The following is an 11,972-nucleotide window of genomic DNA, read 5'->3' as shown; positions in this document are numbered from 1 at the left end:
TTTTGAGATTTCTTGACCCCGGGGGTTGAAAAAAGGGCTAAAAGTCAACGTCTCTGAAATTGGGCAATAATGTCTTTAAACCATAGTTGATCATCAGGCGGATCATGTGAACGCAAATAAATGTTGCCTAAATGTTGAAAATGTTGTTTTCTGAAGCCTCAAAAAAAGTTGACATTTTGAGATTTCTTGACCCCGGGGTTGAAAAAATGGCTAAAAGTCAACGTCTCTGAAATTGGGCAATAATGTCTTTAAACCATAGTTTATCATCAGGCGGATCATGTGAACGCAAATAAATGTTGCCTAAATGTTAAAAATGTTGTTTTCTGAAGCCTCAAAAATAGTTGACATTTTGAGATTTCTTGACCCCGGGGGTTGAAAAAAGGGCTAAAAGTCAACGTCTCTGAAATTGGGCAATAATGTCTTTAAACCATAGTTTATCATCAGGCGGATCATGTGAACGCAAATAAATGTTGCCTAAATGTTGAAAATGTTGTTTTCTGAAGCCTCAAAAAAAGTTGACATTTTGAGATTTCTTGACCCCGGGGGTTGAAAAAATGGCTAAAAGTCAACGTCTCTGAAATTGGGCAATAATGTCTTTAAACCATAGTTTATCATCAGGCGGATCATGTGAACTCAAATAAATGTTGCCTAAATGTTGAAAATGTTGTTTTCTGAAGCCTCAAAAAAAGTTGACATTTTGAGATTTCTTGATTCCGGGGGTTGAAAAAAGGGCTAAAAGTCAACGTCTCTGAAATTGGGCAAAAATGTCTTTAAACCATAGTTTATCATCAGGAGGATCATGTGAAAGCAAATAAATGTTGCCTAAATGTTAAAAATGTTGTTTTCTGAAGCCTCAAAAATAGTTGACATTTTGAGATTTCTTGACCCCGGGGGTTGAAAAAAGGGCTAAAAGTCAACATCTCTGAAATTGGGCAATAATGTCTTTAAACCATAGTTGATCATCAGGCGGATCATGTGAACGCAAATAAATGTTGCCTAAATGTGGAAAATGTTGTTTTCTGAAGCCTCAAAAAAAATGGACATTTTGAGATTTCTTGACCCCGGGGGTTGAAAAAAGGGCTAAAATTCAACATCTCTGAAATTGGGCAATAATGTCTTTAAACCATAGTTTATCATCAGGCGGATCATGTGAACGCAAATAAATGTTGCCTAAATGTTGAAAATGTTGTTTTCCGAAGCCTCAAAAAAAGTTGACATTTTGAGATTTCTTGACCCCGGGGGTTGTAAAAAGGGCTAAAAGTCAACGTCTCTGAAATTGGGCAATAATGTCTTTAAACCATAGTTTATCATCAGGCGGATCATGTGAACGCAAATAAATGTTGCCTAAATGTTGAAAATGTTGTTTTCTGAAGCCTCAAAAAAAGTTGACATTTTGAGATTTCTTGACCCCGGGGGTTGTAAAAAGGGCTAAAAGTCAACGTCTCTGAAATTGGGCAGTATTGTCTTTAAACCATAGTTTATCATCAGGCGGATCATGTGAACGCAAATAAATGTTGCCTAAATGTGGAAAATGTTGTTTTCTGAAGCCTCAAAAAAAGTTGACATTTTGAGATTTCTTGACCCCGGGGGTTGAAAAAAGGGCTAAAAGTCAACGTCTCTGAAATTGGGCAATAATGTCTTTAAACCATAGTTTATCATCAGGCGGATCATGTGAACGCAAATAAATGTTGCCTAAATGTGGAAAATGTTGTTTTCTGAAGGCTCAAAAAAAATTGACATTTTGAGATTTCTTGACCCCGGGGGTTGAAAAAAGGGCTAAAATTCAACATCTCTGAAATTGGGCAATAATGTCTTTAAACCATAGTTTATCATCAGGCGGATCATGTGAACGCAAATAAATGTTGCCTAAATGTTGAAAATGTTGTTTTCTGAAGCCTCAAAAATAGTTGACATTTTGAGATTTCTTGACCCCGGGGGTTGAAAAAAGGGCTAAAAGTCAACATCTCTGAAATTGGGCAATAATGTCTTTAAACCATAGTTGATCATCAGGCGGATCATGTGAACGCAAATAAATGTTGCCTAAATGTGGAAAATGTTGTTTTCTGAAGCCTCAAAAAAAATTGACATTTTGAGATTTCTTGACCCCGGGGATTGAAAAAAGGGCTAAAATTCAACATCTCTGAAATTGGGCAATAATGTCTTTAAACCATAGTTTATCATCAGGCGGATCATGTGAACGCAAATATATGTTGCCTAAATGTGGAAAATGTTGTTTTCTGAAGCCTCAAAAAAAGTTGACATTTTGAGATTTCTTGACCCCGGGGGTTGAAAAAAGGGCTAAAAGTCAACGTCTCTGAAATTGGGCAGTATTGTCTTTAAACCATAGTTTATCATCAGGCGGATCATGTGAACGCCAATAAATGTTGCCTAAATGTTGAAAATGTTGTTTTCTGAAGCCTCAAAAAAAGTTGACATTTTGAGATTTCTTGACCCCGGGGGTTGAAAAAAGGGCTAAAAGTCAACGTCTCTGAAATTGGGCAATAATGTCTTTAAACCATAGTTTATCATCAGGCGGATCATGTGAACGCAAATAAATGTTGCCTAAATGTTGAAAATGTTGTTTTCTGAAGCCTCAAAAAAAGTTGACATTTTGAGATTTCTTGACCCCGGGGGTTGTAAAAAGGGCTAAAAGTCAACGTCTCTGAAATTGGGCAATTATGTCTTTAAACCATAGTTTATCATCAGGCGGATCATGTGAACGCAAATAAATGTTGCCTAAATGTTGAAAATGTTGTTTTCTGAAGCCTCAAAAAAAGTTGACATTTTGAGATTTCTTGACCCCGGGGGTTGTAAAAAGGGCTAAAAGTCAACGTCTCTGAAATTGGGCAATAATGTCTTTAAACCATAGTTTATCATCAGGCGGATCATGTGAACGCAAATAAATGTTGCCTAAATGTGGAAAATGTTGTTTTCTGAAGGCTCAAAAAAAATTGACATTTTGAGATTTCTTGACCCCGGGGGTTGAAAAAAGGGCTAAAATTCAACATCTCTGAAATTGGGCAATAATGTCTTTAAACCATAGTTTATCATCAGGCGGATCATGTGAACGCAAATAAATGTTGCCTAAATGTTGAAAATGTTGTTTTCTGAAGCCTCAAAAAAAGTTGACATTTTGAGATTTCTTGACCCCAGGGGTTGTAAAAAGGGCTAAAAGTCAACGTCTCTGAAATTGGGCAATAATGTCTTTAAACCATAGTTTATCATCAGGCGGATCATGTGAACGCAAATAAATGTTGCCTAAATGTTGAAAATGTTGTTTTCTGAAGCCTCAAAAAAAGTTGACATTTTGAGATTTCTTGACCCCGGGGGTTGAAAAAAGGGCTAAAAGTCAACGTCTCTGAAATTGGGCAATAATGTCTTTAAACCATAGTTTATCATCAGGCGGATCATGTGAACGCAAATAAATGTTGCCTAAATGTTGAAAATGCTGTTTTCTGAAGCCTCAAAAAAAGTTGACATTTTGAGATTTCTTGACCCCGGGGGTTGTAAAAAGGGCTAAAAGTCAACGTCTCTGAAATTGGGCAATAATGTCTTTAAACCATAGTTTATCATCAGGCGGATCATGTGAACGCAAATAAATGTTGCCTAAATGTTGAAAATGTTGTTTTCTGAAGCCTCAAAAAAAGTTGACATTTTGAGATTTCTTGACCCCGGGGGTTGTAAAAAGGGCTAAAAGTCAACGTCCCTGAAATTGGGCAATAATGTCTTTAAACCATAGTTTATCATCAGGCGGATCATGTGAACGCAAATAAATGTTGCCTAAATGTTGAAAATGTTGTTTCTGAAGCCTCAAAAAAAGTTGACATTTTGAGATTTCTTGACCCCGGGGGTTGTAAAAAGGGCTAAAAGTCAACGTCTCTGAAATTGGGCAATAATGTCTTTAAACCATAGTTTATCATCAGGCGGATCATGTGAACGCAAATAAATGTTGCCTAAATGTGGAAAATGTTGTTTTCTGAAGCATCAAAAAAAGTTGACATTTTGAGATTTCTTGACCCCGGGGGTTGAAAAAAGGGCTAAAAGTCAACGTCTCTGAAATTGGGCAATAATGTCTTTAAACCATAGTTTATCATCAGGCGGATCATGTGAACGCAAATAAATGTTGCCTAAATGTTGAAAATGTTGTTTTCTGAAGCCTCAAAAAAAGTTGACATTTTGAGATTTCTTGACCCCGGGGGTTGAAAATAGGGCTAAAAGTCAACATCTCCGAAATTGGGCAATAATGTCTTTAAACCATATTTTATCATCAGGCGGATCATGTGAACGCAAATAAATGTTGCCTAAATGTGGAAAATGTTGTTTTCTGAAGCCTCAAAAAAAGTTGACATTTTGAGATTTCTTGACCCCGGGGGTTGAAAAAAGGGCTAAAAGTCAACGTCTCTGAAATTGGGCAATAATGTCTTTAAACCATAGTTAATCATCAGGCGGATCATGTGAACGCAAATAAGAGTTGTCTAATTGTGGAAAATGTTGTTTTCTGAAGCCTCAAAAAAAATTGACATTTTGAGATTTCTTGACCCCGGGGGTTAAAAAAAGGGCTAGAATTCAACATCTCTGAAATTGGGCAATAATGTCTTTAAACCATAGTTTATCATCAGGCGGATCATGTGAACGCAAATAAATGTTGCCTAAATGTTGAAAATGTTGTTTTCTGAAGCCTCAAAAAAAAGTTGACATTTTGAGATTTCTTGACCCCGGGGGTTGTAAAAAGGGCTAAAAGTCAACGTCTCTGAAATTGGGCAATAATGTCTTTAAACCATAGTTTATCATCAGGCGGATCATGTGAACGCAAATAAATGTTGCCTAAATGTTGAAAATGTTGTTTTCTGAAGCCTCAAAAAACGTTGACATTTTGAGATTTCTTGACCCCGGGGGTTGAAAAAAGGGCTAAAAGTCAACGTCTATGAAATTGGGCAATAATGTCTTTAAACCATAGTTTATCATCAGGCGGATCATGTGAACGCAAATAAATGTTGCCTAAATGTTGAAAATGTTGTTTTCTGAAGCCTCAAAAAAAGTTGACATTTTGAGATTTCTTGACCCCGGGGGTTGAAAAAAGGGCTAAAAGTCAACATCTCTGAAATTGGGCAATAATGTCTTTAAACCATAGTTTATCATCAGGCGGATCATGTGAACGCAAATAAATGTTGCCTAAATGTTGAAAATGTTGTTTTCTGAAGCCTCAAAGAAAGCTGACATTTTGAGATTTCTTGACCCCGGGGGTTGTAAAAAGGGCTAAAAGTCAACGTCTCTGAGATTGGGCAATAATGTCTTTAAACCATAGTTTATCATCAGGCGGATCATGTGAACGCAAATAAATGTTGCCTAAATGTTGAAAATGTTGTTTTCTGAAGCCTCAAAAAAAGTTGACATTTTGAGATTTCTTGACCCCGGGGGTTGAAAAAAGGGCTAAAAGTCAACATCTCTGAAATTGGGCAATAATGTCTTTAAACCATAGTTTATCATCAGGCGGATCACGTGAACGCAAATAAATGTTGCCTAAATGTTGAAAATGTTGTTTTCTGAAGCCTCAAAAAAAGTTGACATTTTGAGATTTCTTGACCCCGGGGGTTGAAAAAAGGGCTAAAAGTCAACGTCTCTGAAATTGGGCAATAATGTCTTTAAACCATAGTTTATCATCAGGCGGATCATGTGAACGCAAATAAATGTTGTCTAAATGTTGAAAATGTTGTTTTCTGAAGCCTCAAAAAAAGTTGACATTTTGAGATTTCTTGACCCCGGGGGTTGAAAAAAGGGCTAAAAGTCAACGTCTCTGAAATTGGGCAATAATGTCTTTAAACCATAGTTTATCATCAGGCGGATCATGTGAACGCAAATAAATGTTGCCTAAATGTGGAAAATGTTGTTTTCTGAAGGCTCAAAAAAAATTGACATTTTGAGATTTCTTGACCCCGGGGGTTGTAAAAAGGGCTAAAAGTCAACGTCTCTGAAATTGGGCAATAATGTCTTTAAACCATAGTTTATCATCAGGCGGATCATGTGAACGCAAATAAATGTTGCCTAAATGTTTAAAATGTTGTTTTCTGAAGCCTCAAAAAAAGTTGACATTTTGAGATTTCTTGACCCCGGGGGTTGAAAAAAGAGCTAAAAGTCAACGTCTCTGAAAGTGGGCAATAATGTCTTTAAACCATAGTTTATCATCAGGCGGATCATGTGAACGCAAATAAATGTTGCCTAAATGTTGAAAATGTTGTTTTCTGAAGCCTCAAAAAAAGTTGACATTTTGAGATTTCTTGACCCCGGGGGTTGAAAAAAGGGCTAAAAGTCAACATCTCTGAAATTGGGCAATAATGTCTTTAAACCATAGTTTATCATCAGGCGGATCACGTGAACGCAAATAAATGTTGCCTAAATGTTGAAAATGTTGTTTTCTGAAGCCTCAAAAAATGTTGACATTTTGAGATTTCTTGACCCCGGGGGTTGAAAAAAGGGCTAAAAGTCAACGTCTCTGAAATTGGGCAATAATGTCTTTAAACCATAGTTCATCATCAGGCGGATCATGTGAACGCAAATAAATGTTGCCTAAATGTTGAAAATGTTGTTTTCTGAAGCCTCAAAAAAAGTTGACATTTTGAGATTTCTTGACCCCGGGGGTTGTAAAAAGGGCTAAAAGTCAACGTCTCTGAAATTGGGCAATAATGTCTTTAAACCATAGTTTATCATCAGGCGGATCATGTGAACGCAAATAAATGTTGCCTAAATGTTGAAAATGTTGTTTTCTGAAGCCTCAAAAAAAGTTGACAAATTTTTTAGATTTCTTGACCCCGGGGGTTGTATAAAGGGCTAAAAGTCAACGTCTCTGAAATTGGGCAATAATGTCTTTAAACCATAGTTTATCATCAGGCGGATCATGTGAACGCAAATAAATGTTGCCTAAATGTGGAAAATGTTGTTTTCTGAAGGCTCAAAAAAAATTGACATTTTGAGATTTCTTGACCCCGGGGGTTGAAAAAAGGGCTAAAATTCAACATCTCTGAAATTGGGCAATAATGTCTTTAAACCATAGTTTATCATCAGGCGGATCATGTGAACGCAAATAAATGTTGCCTAAATGTTGAAAATGTTGTTTTCTGAAGCCTCAAAAAAAGTTGACATTTTGAGATTTCTTGACCCCGGGGGTTGTAAAAAGGGCTAAAAGTCAACGTCTCTGAAATTGGGCAATAATGTCTTTAAACCATAGTTTAGCATCAGGCGGATCATGTGAACGCAAATAAATGTTGCCTAAATGTTGAAAATGTTGTTTTCTGAAGCCTCAAAAAAAGTTGACATTTTGAGATTTCTTCACCCCGGGGGTTGTAAAAAGGGCTAAAAGTCAACGTCTCTGAAATTGGGCAATAATGTCTTTAAACCATAGTTTAGCATCAGGCGGATCATGTGAACGCAAATAAATGTTGCCTAAATGTTGAAAATGTTGTTTTCTGAAGCCTCAAAAAAAGTTGACATTTTGAGATTTCTTGACCCCGGGGGTTGTAAAAAGGGCTAAAAGTCAACGTCTCTGAAATTGGGCAATAGTGTCTTTAAACCATAGTTTATCATCAGGCGGATCATGTGAACGCAAATAAATGTTGCCTAAATGTTGAAAATGCTGTTTTCTGAAGCCTCAAAAAAAGTTGACATTTTGAGATTTCTTGACCCCGGGGGTTGTAAAAAGGGCTAAAAGTCAACGTCTCTGAAATTGGGCAATAATGTCTTTAAACCATAGTTTATCATCAGGCGGATCATGTGAACGCAAATAAATGTTGCCTAAATGTGGAAAATGTTGTTTTCTGAAGGCTCAAAAAAATTGACATTTTGAGATTTCTTGACCCCGGGGGTTGAAAAAAGGGCTAAAATTCAACATCTCTGAAATTGGGCAATAATGTCTTTAAACCAAAGTTTATCATCAGGCGGATCATGTGAACGCAAATAAATGTTGCCTAAATGTTGAAAATGTTGTTTTCTGAAGCCTCAAAAAAAGTTGACATTTTGAGATTTCTTGACCCCGGGGGTTGAAAAAAGGGCTAAAAGTCAACGTCTCTGAAATTGGGCAATAATGTCTTTAAACCATAGTTTATCATCAGGCGGATCATGTGAACGCAAATAAATGTTGCCTAAATGTTGAAAATGCTGTTTTCTGAAGCCTCAAAAAAAGTTGACATTTTGAGATTTCTTGACCCCGGGGGTTGAAAAAAGGGCTAAAAGTCAACATCTCTGAAATTGGGCAATAATGTCTTTAAACCATAGTTTATCATCAGGCGGATCATGTGAACGCAAATAAATGTTGCCTAAATGTTGAAAATGTTGTTTCTGAAGCCTCAAAAAAAGTTGACATTTTGAGATTTCTTGACCCCGGGGGTTGTAAAAAGGGCTAAAAGTCAACGTCTCTGAAATTGGGCAATAATGTCTTTAAACCATAGTTTATCATCAGGCGGATCATGTGAACGCAAATAAATGTTGCCTAAATGTGGAAAATGTTGTTGCCTGAAGCATCAAAAAAAAGTTGACATTTTGAGATTTCTTGACCCCGGGGGTTGAAAAAAGGGCTAAAAGTCAACGTCTCTGAAATTGGGCAATAATGTCTTTAAACCATAGTTTATCATCAGGCGGATCATGTGAACGCAAATAAATGTTGCCTAAATGTTGAAAATGTTGTTTTCTGAAGCCTCAAAAAAAGTTGACATTTTGAGATTTCTTGACCCCGCAGGTTGAAAAAAGGGCTAAAAGTCAACGTCTCTGAAATTGGGCAATAATGTCTTTAAACCATAGTTTATCATCAGGCGGATCATGTGAACGCAAATAAATGTTGCCTAAATGTGGAAAATGTTGTTTTCTGAAGCCTCAAAAAAAGTTGACATTTTGAGATTTCTTGACCCCGCAGGTTGAAAAAAGGGCTAAAAGTCAACGTCTCTGAAATTGGGCAATAATGTCTTTAAACCATAGTTTATCATCAGGCGGATCATGTGAACGCAAATAAGAGTTGCCTAATTGTGGAAAATGTTGTTTTCTGAAGCCTCAAAAAAAATTGACATTTTGAGATTTCTTGACCCCGGGGGTTGAAAAAAGGGCTAAAATTTAACATCTCTGAAATTGGGCAATAATGTCTTTAAACCATAGTTTATCATCAGGCGGATCATGTGAACGCAAATAAATGTTGCCTAAATGTTGAAAATGTTGTTTTCTGAAGCCTCAAAAAAAGTTGACATTTTGAGATTTCTTGACCCCGGGGGTTGTAAAATGGGCTAAAAGTCAAAGTCTCTGAAATTGGGCAATAATGTCTTTAAACCATAGTTTATCATCAGGCGGATCATGTGAACGCAAATAAATGTTGCCTAAATGTTGAAAATGTTGTTTTCTGAAGCCTCAAAAAAAGTTGACATTTTGAGATTTCTTGACCCCGGGGGTTGAAAAAAGGGCTAAAAGTCAACGTCTCTGAAATTGGGCAATAATGTCTTTAAACCATAGTTCATCATCAGGCGGATCATGTGAACGCAAATAAATGTTGCCTAAATGTTGAAAATGTTGTTTTCTGAAGCCTCAAAAAAAGTTGACAAATTTTTTAGATTTCTTGACCCCGGGGGTTGTAAAAAGGGCTAAAAGTCAACGTCTCTGAAATTGGGCAATAATGTCTTTAAACCATAGTTTATCATCAGGCTGATCATGTGAACGCAAATAAATGTTGCCTAAATGTGGAAAATGTTGTTTTCTGAAGGCTCAAAAAAAATTGACATTTTGAGATTTCTTGACCCCGGGGGTTGAAAAAAGGGCTAAAATTCAACATCTCTGAAATTGGGCAATAATGTCTTTAAACCATAGTTTATCATCAGGCGGATCATGTGAACGCAAATAAATGTTGCCTAAATGTTGAAAATGTTGTTTTCTGAAGCCTCAAAAAAAGTTGACATTTTGAGATTTCTTGACCCCGGGGGTTGTAAAAAGGGCTAAAAGTCAACGTCTCTGAAATTGGGCAATAATGTCTTTAAACCATAGTTTAGCATCAGGCGGATCATGTGAACGCAAATAAATGTTGCCTAAATGTTGAAAATGTTGTTTTCTGAAGCCTCAAAAAAAGTTGACATTTTGAGATTTCTTGACCCCGGGGGTTGTAAAAAGGGCTAAAAGTCAACGTCTCTGAAATTGGGCAATAGTGTCTTTAAACCATAGTTTATCATCAGGCGGATCATGTGAACGCAAATAAATGTTGCCTAAATGTTGAAAATGTTGTTTTCTGAAGCCTCAAAAAAAGTTGACATTTTGAGATTTCTTGACCCCGGGGGTTGAAAAAAGGGCTAAAAGTCAACGTCTCTGAAATTGGGCAATAATGTCTTTAAACCATAGTTTATCATCAGGCGGATCATGTGAACGCAAATAAATGTTGCCTAAATGTGGAAAATGTTGTTTTCTGAAGGCTCAAAAAAATTGACATTTTGAGATTTCTTGACCCCGGGGGTTGAAAAAAGGGCTAAAATTCAACATCTCTGAAATTGGGCAATAATGTCTTTAAACCATAGTTTAGCATCAGGCGGATCATGTGAACGCAAATAAATGTTGCCTAAATGTTGAAAATGTTGTTTTCTGAAGCCTCAAAAAAAGTTGACATTTTGAGATTTCTTGACCCCGGGGGTTGTAAAAAGGGCTAAAAGTCAACGTCTCTGAAATTGGGCAATAGTGTCTTTAAACCATAGTTTATCATCAGGCGGATCATGTGAACGCAAATAAATGTTGCCTAAATGTTGAAAATGTTGTTTTCTGAAGCCTCAAAAAAAGTTGACATTTTGAGATTTCTTGACCCCGGGGGTTGAAAAAAGGGCTAAAAGTCAACGTCTCTGAAATTGGGCAATAATGTCTTTAAACCATAGTTTATCATCAGGCGGATCATGTGAACGCAAATAAATGTTGCCTAAATGTTGAAAATGCTGTTTTCTGAAGCCTCAAAAAAAGTTGACATTTTGAGATTTCTTGACCCCGGGGGTTGAAAAAAGGGCTAAAAGTCAACATCTCTGAAATTGGGCAATAATGTCTTTAAACCATAGTTTATCATCAGGCGGATCATGTGAACGCAAATAAATGTTGCCTAAATGTTGAAAATGTTGTTTCTGAAGCCTCAAAAAAAGTTGACATTTTGAGATTTCTTGACCCCGGGGGTTGTAAAAAGGGCTAAAAGTCAACGTCTCTGAAATTGGGCAATAATGTCTTTAAACCATAGTTTATCATCAGGCGGATCATGTGAACGCAAATAAATGTTGCCTAAATGTGGAAAATGTTGTTGCCTGAAGCATCAAAAAAAAGTTGACATTTTGAGATTTCTTGACCCCGGGGGTTGAAAAAAGGGCTAAAAGTCAACGTCTCTGAAATTGGGCAATAATGTCTTTAAACCATAGTTTATCATCAGGCGGATCATGTAAACGCAAATAAATGTTGCCTAAATGTTGAAAATGTTGTTTTCTGAAGCCTCAAAAAAAGTTGACATTTTGAGATTTCTTTACCCCGGGGGTTGAAAATAGGGCTAAAAGTCAACATCTCCGAAATTGGGCAATAATGTCTTTAAACCATAGTTTATCATCAGGCGGATCATGTGAACGCAAATAAATGTTGCCTAAATGTGGAAAATGTTGTTTTCTGAAGCCTCAAAAAAAGTTGACATTTTGAGATTTCTTGACCCCGGGGGTTGAAAAAAGGGCTAAAAGTCAACGTCTCTGAAATTGGGCAATAATGTCTTTAAACCATAGTTTATCATCAGGCGGATCATGTGAACGCAAATAAGAGTTGCCTAATTGTGGAAAATGTTGTTTTCTGAAGCCTCAAAAAAAATTGACATTTTGAGATTTCTTGACCCCGGGGGTTGTAAAAAGGGCTAAAAGTCAACGTCTCTGAAATTGGGCAATAATGTCTTTAAACCATAGTTTATCATCAGGCGGATCATGTAAACGCAAATAAATGTTGCCTAAATGTTG

The sequence above is a fragment of the Callionymus lyra genome, chromosome 14, assembly GCF_982586985.1.
Source record: "Callionymus lyra chromosome 14, fCalLyr1.hap1.1, whole genome shotgun sequence".
Taxonomy (NCBI): domain Eukaryota; kingdom Metazoa; phylum Chordata; class Actinopteri; order Syngnathiformes; family Callionymidae; genus Callionymus; species Callionymus lyra.
This window is presented reverse-complemented; position numbering follows the sequence as displayed.